This window comes from Saimiri boliviensis (genome assembly GCF_048565385.1).
Source record: "Saimiri boliviensis isolate mSaiBol1 chromosome 19 unlocalized genomic scaffold, mSaiBol1.pri SUPER_19_unloc_2, whole genome shotgun sequence".
Lineage (NCBI taxonomy): Eukaryota > Metazoa > Chordata > Mammalia > Primates > Cebidae > Saimiri > Saimiri boliviensis.
Window position 1 is genome coordinate 684,829 of NW_027412503.1, and position 10,473 is coordinate 695,301.

Consider the following 10,473-nt stretch of genomic DNA (forward strand, 5'->3'; position numbering starts at 1 on the left):
CAATAGTGGGATTGCTTGGTCAAATGGAATTTCTATTCCTAGATCCTTGAGAAATTTCCACACTGTCTTCCACAATGGCTGAATTATTTTACACTTCCACCAACTGTGTAAGAGTATTCCTGTTTCTCCACATCGTTTCCAGCATCTGTTGTCTCCGATTTTTTAAAGATCAACATTCTAACTGGCATGAGATGATATCTCAGTGTGGTTTTGATTTGCATTTCTCTAATGACCAGTGATGATGAGCATTTTTTCATGTGTTTGTTGGCCTCAACTATGTCCTCTTTTGAAAAGTGTCTGTTCATATCCTTCTCCCACTTTGAATGGGGTTGTTTTTTTCTTGTGTATCTGTTTTAGGTCTTTGTTGATTCTGGATATTAGCCCTTTGTCAGATGGGTAGATTGCAAACATTTTTTCCCATTCTCTTGATTGCTGATTCATGCAATGCTGGTTTCTTCTGCTGTACAGAAGCTCTGGAGTTTAATAAGATCCCATTTGTCTATCCTGGATTTTATTGCCATTGCTTTTGGTGTTTTAGTCATGAAATCCTTGCCTATGCCTATGTCCAGGATGGTTTTGCCTGTTTTCTTCTAGTGTTTTTATCATGTGAGGTTTTATGTTTAAATCTTTGATCCTTCTTGAGTTAGTTTTAGTGTAAGGTGACAAATAGGGGTCCAGTTTCTGCTTTCTGCACATTGCTAGCCAGTTTTCCCAACACCACTTATTAAACATGGAGTCCTTTCCCCGTTGTTTTTGCCAGGTTTGTCAAAGACCGGATGGTTCTAGATGTGTGGTGCTTTAGATGTGTGTTCCGGGGTCTTTGTTCTGTTCCATTGGTTTATGTCTCTGTTTTGGTACCAGTGGCATGCTGTTTTGATTACTGTAGCCTCTATATAGTTTGAAGTCTGGCAGTGTGATGCCTCCAGCTTTGTTCTTTTTTCTCAGGATTGTTTTAGCTATGTGGGGTCTCTTGTGATTCCATATAAAGTTTAAAGTGGTTTTTTCCAGTTATGTGAAGAAGGTCATTGGAAGCTTGATGGGGATAGCAGTGAATCTATAGATTACTTTGGGCAGTATGACCATTTTGACCTATTGATTCTTCCTAACCGTGAGCATGGAATGTTTCTCCATCTGTTTGTCTCCTCTCTTATTTCGTTTGTTGTTCTCCTTGAAGAGGTCCTTTACATCCTTTATTAGTTATATTCCTAGGTATTTTATTCTCTTTGTAGTAATTGTGAATGGGAGTTCCTTCTTGATTTGGCTCTCTGTTTGCCTGTGATTGGTATATACGAATGCTTGTGATTTCTGCATATTATTTTGTATTCTGAGATTTTGTGGAAGTTGCTTATCAGTTTGAGAAGATTTTGGGCAGAGACGATGGGGACTTTTAGATATACAATCATGTCATCTACAAATAGAGACAGTTTGACTTCTTTCTTTCCTAATTGATTACACTTCATTTCTTTTTCTTGGTTGATTGCTTTGACTAGAACTTCCAATACTATGCTGAATAAGAGTGGTAAGAGAGGGCATCCTTGTCTAGTGCCTGATTTCAAAGGGAATTCTTCCAGCTTTTGCCCGTTCAGTATGATATTGGCTGTAGGTTTGTCATATATAGCTTTTATCATTTTGTGATACATTCTATCAATACCTAGTTTATTGAGAGTTTTGTTTTGTTTTGTTTTAAACATGAAGAGCTGTTGAATTTTGTCAAAGGCCTTCTCTGCATCTATTGAGAAAATTATGTGGTTTTTGTCTTTGGTTCTGTTTATGTGGTGGTTTACATTTATAGACTTGCGTATGTTGAACCAGCCTTGCAGCCCCAGAGTGAAGCCTACTTGATCATGATGGAGAAGCTTTTTGATGTGCTGCTGCAATCCGTTTGACAGTATGTTATTGAAGATTTTAGCATCTGTGTTCATCATGGAGATTGGCCTGACCATTTTTTTTGTTTTGTTTTGAGTCTCTGCCGGGTTTTTGTATCAGGATGATGATGGTCTCATAAAATGATTTAGGAAGGATTCCTTCTTTGTATATTGTTTGGGTTAGTTTCAGAATGAATGGTCCTAGCTCCTCTTTGTGTGTCTGGTAGAATTCAGCTGTGAACACCTCTGGGCCTGCACTGTTTTTGGTTGGTAGGCTATTAATTGCTGCCTCAACTTCAGCCCTTGTTATTGGTCTGTTCAAGGTTTCAACTTGTTCCTGGTTTAGGCTTGGGAGGTGTAAGTGTCCAGGAATTTATCCTTTTTTTCCAGGTTTACTGGTTTATGTGCATAGAACTATTTGTAGTAATCTCTGATTGTAGTTTGAATTTCTGTAGAATTAGTGGTGATATCCCCTTTGTCAGTTTTTATTGCATCTATATGATTCTTTTCCCTTTTCTATTTAATTAACTCTGCTAGGAGTCTATTTTGTTGATCCTTTCAAAAAACCAGCTTCTGAGCAGAACGTATATTCTGTGGATTTGGGGTGGATATTTCTGTAGATGTCCATTAGGTCTGCTTGGTCCAGATCTGAGTTCAAGTCCTGGACATCCTTGTTAATTTTCTGTCTCGTTGATATGTCTGATATTAACAATGGAGTGTTAAAGTCTCCCACTATTACTGTGTGGGAGTCTAAGTCTCTTTGTAGGTCATTAAGAACTTGCTTTATGTACCTGGGTGCTACCCGGGTGTTCCTGTATTGTGTGTGTATATGTTTAGGATCATTAGGTCTTCTTGTTGCATTGATCCTTTTACCATTATGTAATGCCCTTCTTTGTGTCTTTTGATCTTTGTTGGTTTAAAGTCCATTTTATCAGAGACAAGGATTGCAGCTCCTGCTTATTTTTTTTTTTTTCCTCTCCATTTACTTGATATGTCTTCCTCCATCCCTTCATTTTTAGCCTACACATGTCCTTGCACATGAGATGGGCTTCCCAAATACAACACACAGATGGGTTTTGATTTTTTTTTTTTTTTTTTTTTTGAGATGGAGTCTCACTCTTGTTACCCAGGTTGGAGTGCAATGGCGCGATCTCGGCTCACCGCAACCTCCACCTCCTGAGTTCAGGCAATTCTCCTGCCTCAGCCTCCTGAGTAGCTGGGATTACAGGCGTGCGCCACCATGCCCAGCTAATTGTTTGTATTTTTAGTAGAGACAGGGTTTCACCATGTTGACCAGGATGGTCTCGATCTCTTGACCTCGTGATCCACCCACCTTGGCATCCCAAAGTGCTGGGATTGCAGGCTTGAGCCACCACACAGGGCCGCTTTTGACTTTTTATCCAATTTGGCAGTCTGTGATTTTGATAGGGGCATTTAGTCCATTTACATTTAAGTTTAATACTGTTATGTGTGAATTTGATACTGCCATTTTGATGCTAGCTGCCTGTTTTGTCCTTTAGTTGACAAATTTTCTTCATTGTATCTATGGTCTTTACCAATTGGTACATTTTTGGAGTGGCTGTTACTGATTGTTCCTTTCCTTGATTAGTGCTTCTTACAGGAGCTCTTGTAAGGCAGGCCTGGTGGTGAGAAAATCTCTCAGTAGTTGCTTGTTCATAAAGGATTTTCTTTATCCTTCGAATGTGAAGCTTAATTTGGCTGGATATCATATTCTAGGTTGACAGTTCTTTTCTCTAAAGATGCTGACTATTGGCCCCCACTCTCTTCTCACTTGTAGAGTTTGTGTGGAGATATATGCTGTGAGTCTGGTGGGCTTCCCTTTGTCTCTTGTTGCCCTTAGCATTTTTTTCCTTCATTTTAACACTGGTGAATCTGATGATTATGTGCCTTGAGGTTGCTCTTCTTTAGGTATATCTTTGTGGTGTTCTCTGTACTTTCTGGACTTCAATGGTGGCCTGCCTCACTAGGTTGGGGAAGTTCTCCTGGATAATATCCTGAAGAGTGTTTTCCAACTTGCATTCATTCTCTCTGTCACATTCACGTATGCTTATCAAACGTAGATTACGTCTTTTCACAGAATTCCATATTTCTTGGAGGCTTTGTTCATTTCTTTTCACCCTATTCTTGCCTTCTCATTTTATTTCATTGCGTTGATCTTCAATCTCATATATTCTTTCTTCTGCTTGGTCCATTCAGCTATTAAGACTTGATGCTTCATGAAGTTGTTGTGCTGTTTTTCAGCTCCATCAAGTCATTTCTATTCTTCTCTAAGCTGTTTATTCTAGTCAGCATCTCATCTAACCTTTCATCTAAGTTCTTAATTTTTTTGCATTGGGTCAGCACATGTTCTTTTAGCTCTGAGAAGTTTGTTTTTACCCACTTTCTGAAACCTGTTCCTGTCAGTTCATCAGATTCATTCTCCACCTATCTTTGATCCCTAGCTGGTGAGGAGTTATAATCCCTTGGAGGAGGAGAGGCCTTCTGGTTTTTAGTGTTTTCTTCTTTTTTATGCTGGTTTCTTCCCCTCTTAGTGGCTTTATTTACCTGTGGTCTTTGTAGTTGGTGACTTTCAGGTGGGGTCTCTAAGTGGACATCCTTTTTGTTGATGTTGAAGCTATTTATTTCTGCTTCTTAGTTTTCCTTCTAACAGTCAGGCCCCTCTGCTGCAGAACCACTGGGGATCCACTCCAGATCTCACTCACCTCGGGATCGCCTGCAGGGGCTGCAGAACAGCCAGGGTTGCTGCTGGTTTCTCCCTCTACTGTCCTCATCCCAGAAGGGTACCCACCAGATGTTGGCCTGAGCTTTCCTTTATGAGGTGTCTTTTTGGGTATATGGGGCTCAGAGAGTTGCTTGAGGAGACAGTCTGTCCCTTATAAGAGCTCACGTGCTGTGCTGGGAGTTCTGTTGTTTTTTGCAGAGGTGCTGGGCTGATACATTTAAGTCTACTGCAGCTGAACTCATAACCTCCTGTTTTCCCAGGTGCTCTGTCCTAGAAAGGTCAGCTTTATTTATAAGTTCCTGTCGTGCTGCTGCATTTCTTCATAGATGCCCTGTCCAGCACAGAGTAGTCTAGTCACAGTCTGTTAGCAGAGGTAATGCTGAGCTGCCACAGGCTCTGCCCATCTACTGCATGAACTGTATTGGTAGTGGCAGACTGCCTTAGTAGTGGGGGGACGCCCTTCCCCCCACTGAGCTGGACCATCCCGGGTCAAGCTGCACTTATGGTGAAACTCCTAATACAGAGTGTTTCAGATTTCTTGTCTTGTGGGGGTGGTACCCATCAAGCCAGATCGTCTAGTTTCCTGTCTCAGCCCCCTCCCTTTCAGTTGAATCGGTGGCAACCTCGACCTCCTGGTTCACGTGTTTCTCCTACCTAAACCTTTTGAGTAGCTGGGATTACAGGTGCACAGCACTATACTTGGCTAATTTTTAAATTTTTAGTAGAGATGAGGTTTCCCTATGTTGGCCACACTTGTCTTGAACTTCTTTCCTCGTAATCCACCTGCTTCAGGAGCTGGGATTATAGGTGTGAGCCACTGCACACGGCCACATGTAGAAGTTCAGTGCTACATACAACACTGAACATTACACTGTGCTGGGATTACATGTGTGAGCCACAGTACCCAGCCACATAGATTTCCTTATTTCTCTAAGAATCCTGATCGTAAATGAGTTCAGAGTTGTATGTAGAAGCACAATGCTTAGATGCAGATGTGTAAATATAGAAGGATACAATACTTAGATTTAACAGTTATGAATAAATGTAATTCTTATGACTGACTATAACAGTATTAGAAAAGTCATATATTGATAAAGCTTTCTTCAGAAAAAGAGACTTAAAAACTTTGAGGAATTGCTTCTTTCCAAATGTATGCATACCTAAGGTTCTTACAATGGTGTGGTTTATAGAATAGATATTAGAGTGTAAATCCAATTTTTAAAACGTAGTCAAACGTATTAATCTTATATTTTATGCCTATGGCTATTTTGTAATTCAGAGAAAGGCTTTTCCAACTCCGAAATTCTTTAAAATCCTCTAGTGATTTATTTTTCATGGTGTTTAAATCAATATTGAAACTTTCTGGAATTTACACTGGTTTGAAGTTTTGTCCAACTTTTTTTCAGTTACATATTCACCATGGGAATTCTTTCATTATACAAATAACATGTTATGGTTTAAATTCAGAGGAAATTATGATATGTTATTCTATTGTATGCTAACTAAAGTGTTCTTTTGTTGACTTAGAGTTCTCTTAGCCATAAAAAAAAAAAAAGATCTCTTGCATGAAATTAGCATGTTGTGGGGGAAAATTGCCGTGCTTAGACTGGAACTAGACACAATTAAACAGCAGAACCCACTAAGGGCAAAGAAATTTTTGGAGGACATTGAAAGTGTGAAAGGAAAAAATGCTAATATTCTAAAACCTATAAAATTGGATAAAGAAGAATGAACAAAGATGGTATTTAAGGACAGTGGACAGCTTAGCATTTTGACAACGAAGAATAAAATGGTCAGTTCTGAATTGGAGAATGTAAGACACAACTAGGAAACACTGGAAATGGAAATTCAATCATGTCATTGTAGACTGGCTACTGGTCTAAATGAATGTGACCAAAGCCAGATAGCAGAAAAAGACTTCTTTTCAGAGAACAAAACCTGAACAGGTTTATTTACAGGAGACAATGAATTCTCATACATCTAAACTGAAAGAGAACAGCAAGATTCTTTTTGAACAACTGTAATGCTTATTGTAAAAATTAACAGCCTAAAATTTCAGCTCCATCACACAAGATAAACTGTGAGAGAAAAGACAGGGCAGGCTGTCATCTTTCCTGTTGGAGGAACTTAATTATTCCAGCTAAGGGCATTGGAGAGTACAAACCCACCAGGGGCAGAAGAGTTCCCACAGCACAGCACAGCTGCTTTACGAAATCATGGCCAGACTGCTTCTGAAAGCAGGCTCCTGATCCTGTTCCTTCTTACTGAACAGGACGTCCCACCTGGGGCTTACTGCTACCCTCACAGGTGTTCTCTGGCCAATTGAGATTTGAAACATTCCTTAGACAGAGCTCCCACAGAGAGGGGCGGGCCATCAACTTTGCTGTTTGGATGACTAGGTTCTGGCCTGAGGGCTTTGTAGAACCCAAGCTGACCAGGGGTGTAAGTGGTAGCTCAGCACAGCAGAGCCACCTCGCAAAAACATGGCCAGACCCTTGTTTAAGTCAGTCCCCAAACACATTTCTAATCACTGGGTAAAGCCTTTCAACAGGGTTTCAGGCTGCCTTCACTGCTGTTCTCTGGCTGACAGATGATTCAGGCCTCTCTGAGTCAGAGCTTCCAAGGGGAAGACCACACTGTCATCTTTGCTGTTTAGGTGACTCAGCCATTTCAACCTTGGGACTTCATAGTGTCTGAGGCAACCAGGGGCTGAAGTGAACCCCCAGCACAGCACAGCTGCTCTACAGAAACATGGCCAGACTTTTTTTAAAGCAAGTCTCTGTTCTTGTTCCTCCTGACTAGACAAGACTTCTGAACTTGTCTCCAGCCACCTCCCATAGTTGTGTCCAGATTGGCAACAGGATTGTACCTCAGTGGTACAGAGGTCCAAGAGGAAGAGGGAGGCTATTATCTCTGCATTTTTGCAGGCTTCGCTAGTGATACCTTGAGGCACTGGAAGATATGAGGCAATTCGGGACTGAAGTGGACCCCCAGTATACCACAGCAGCCTTATGGGAAAGTGGCTGAACCGTTACATGGGTGCTGGTTTCCATATCTCCTCGATGAGCAGGTCCTCCCAGCTTGGATCTTTATCCAGGCCCCACTGAAGCCATCAAGCCAGTAGCAACTTGGCAATTCCTTGGACAGAGCTTCACAGATCGACTGAAATCCTCTCTGCCACTGCCTCTGCATTGGATCTGCCCTTGTTACCTTCAGAATATCAAGAAAGCAAAAACCATAAGTGCCATATTGATAACTCTAACAAGCTGCAGTTGACCCAAGGAACAAGGCAATCCATCTCTTGTGGATACCACATACCCCCCCCCATGGCTTATCACCAGACAGGGAACCCTGGCTTGCGCCCACAGCACAGACCCTCCATCCTGGGGTGATTACACTAAGTGATGGCTAACTCACATCTCTCTGGGGTAGAGCCCCCAGGAGACAAGCAAAGTGATGGAGCAGGAAGCCAGCTGATGTGAAGCTCAGAGGGCAGGCACAGCTATCTCTCTAGGCTCTACTTGGTCTTATGAGACACTTTATCCTAGCACTTTAGGAGTGTGGAGGTCAGATCAGCCACATCTCATGTGAAGATTGCCCAGCAGAGATAAGGTGTGCGAGTTTCCCTCTTAATAAAAGGAGACTTGCTTAAAAAAGAAGTCTGGCCACGTTTTTGTAGAGCAGCTGTGCTGTGCTGGGGCCTTACTTTTCAGAGAGTTCTCTGAGACCTGATCTCTGCTGGGCATTCTAGCACATGAGATGAAGCTGGTCTGACCTCAGCACTCCTTAGTCTGCTTGCCTCTCCCAGGGCCCCAGCCTGGCCACACCTGCCTAAAGGGCACTCTCAGCTGCCCACACCTTTGTTTCTGTGCCAGTGGACCATGCCTGAGCAGTGAAGAGATGCAGCAACGTGGACCCTTCAGGCATGCACCAGCCTCTATATTGCCTCTCCATACTGCAGCTCTTTATACACAAACTTCCTACATCGCTTTGCTGCTGTGTGTTTACATGAGTGGATTTTGCTGTACTTGCCCTACCAGCACATGGGACTGTAGCACACACTTCAACCCACCTGAACTCCCATTGAAGAGATAGCCATGGTAGGCACAGAACCAATAGAACCAACTCTGCCAACAACTTGCCCTTGTGCTAATGTTGTGCACAAAAAAGAGACCCTAATATGCGTTGAGTGACTGCTGCTGCTTAGGGGGTCACAGAGAAGGCACCCAAACCTGCACAGGCCAGCACCCCAGCCTGCACCTCCAGTGCAACAGCACACACAGCAGGGGTCCCCTGGCTCCCACAAAGTGGTCTTGCCTCCACCACTTCCACCATTGGGTGAATGCCAACAGGGAGGCAGGCACTTCTGCATCTGCTAGCACTCTGCCACAGCTGCCACACTTTGCAGCCTTCAGTGCAGTAGAATCCAAACTTTGAGGAGCCAGAAAACAAAGTTGAAACCCAATATAAATTTCCCAGAGTTAAAGAACACAGTCTAGGAATTGGGAGATGAATATTGGCCCCCTAAAATCCTCCAAAACCAAAGCCAGCTGACTGCATCTGCCTTACACCACAATCAAACCAAAAAGATCATCAAATATCATAAAAGAAAAATATCCTGTGCAAAGGTCAGCAACCTCTAAGGTTGAAGGTGAATAAGATCATAGAGATGAGGAAGAATCAGTGCAAGAACACTGAAACTCAAAAAGTCAGCATGCCTTCTTTCCTCCAGATGATTACATCAACTGTTCAGCCTGTTCAAGTTTTCAGAACTGATCAGAGGCTGACATGTCTTTAATGATACAAGTAGAATTCAGAATGTGGGCAGAAACAAAGTTCACTGAGTGAAAGAAGTATGTCATCATCCAATGCAAGGAAGCCAAAAGTCATTGTGAAACATCGCAGGAGCTAACAGGCAATAGAGCCGGTATAAAGAACCTTACCAGTGCTTGCTATGGCAGCACATATATTAAAATGGGAATGATACAGGCAAGATTAGCATGGCTCCTGCTTAAGGATGACATGCAAATTCATGAAGCATTTCATATTTTTAGGAAGAATCAATATTGTGAAAATGGCCATACTGCCCAAAGTGATTTATATATTCACTGCTGTCCCCATCAAGCTACCAATGAACTTATTCACAAAACTGGAAAAACCCACCTTAAACTTCATATGGAAGCAAAAGAGACTCTGCATAGCCAAGACAATGCTAAGCAAAAAGAACAAAGCAAGAGGCATCATGCTACCTGATTGCAAACTATACTACAAGGCTACAGTAATCAAAACAGCATGGTACTGGTACCAAAACAGAGACATAGACCAATGGAACAGAACAGAGGTCCTGGTGGCAATGCCACACATCTACAACCATCTCATCTTTGACAAACCTGACAAACACAAGCAATGGGGAAAGGATTTCCTGTTAAATAATTGGCGTTGGGAAAACTGGCTACCAGTGTGAAGAAAGCAGAGACTGGACCTCTTCCTGACACCTTACAGTAGAATTACCTCCAGATGGATTAAAGACCTAGACATAAGACCTAATGCCATAAGAAATCTAGAGAAAAAACCCAGGCAAAGCCATTCAGGACATACGTATAGGCAAGTACTTCATGACTAAAACACCGAAAGTATTGGCAACAAAAACGAAAATAGACAAATGGGACCTTATTAAACTCCAGAGCTTCTGTACAGCAAAAGAAACAATCATTAGAGTGAACCTCCAACCAACAGGATGGGAAACAATTTTTGCAATCTACCCATCTGACCAATGGCTGATATCCAGAATCTACAAAGAAGTAAAACAGATTTGCAAGAAAAAAAGCAAGCAAACCCATTCAAATTAGGGAAATGATATGAACA

At 42.0% G+C, this 10,473-nt stretch overlaps 1 non-coding gene across 1 annotated transcript; it reads left to right on the plus strand.

The window, feature by feature from the left end:
• Positions 1-9,553: 9,553 nt before the first annotated feature.
• On the plus strand, positions 9,554-9,660 carry LOC141583286 (U6 spliceosomal RNA). The gene has a single exon (XR_012515965.1). It is a non-coding gene; the product is annotated as a U6 spliceosomal RNA (small nuclear RNA).
• Positions 9,661-10,473: the final 813 nt, after the last annotated feature.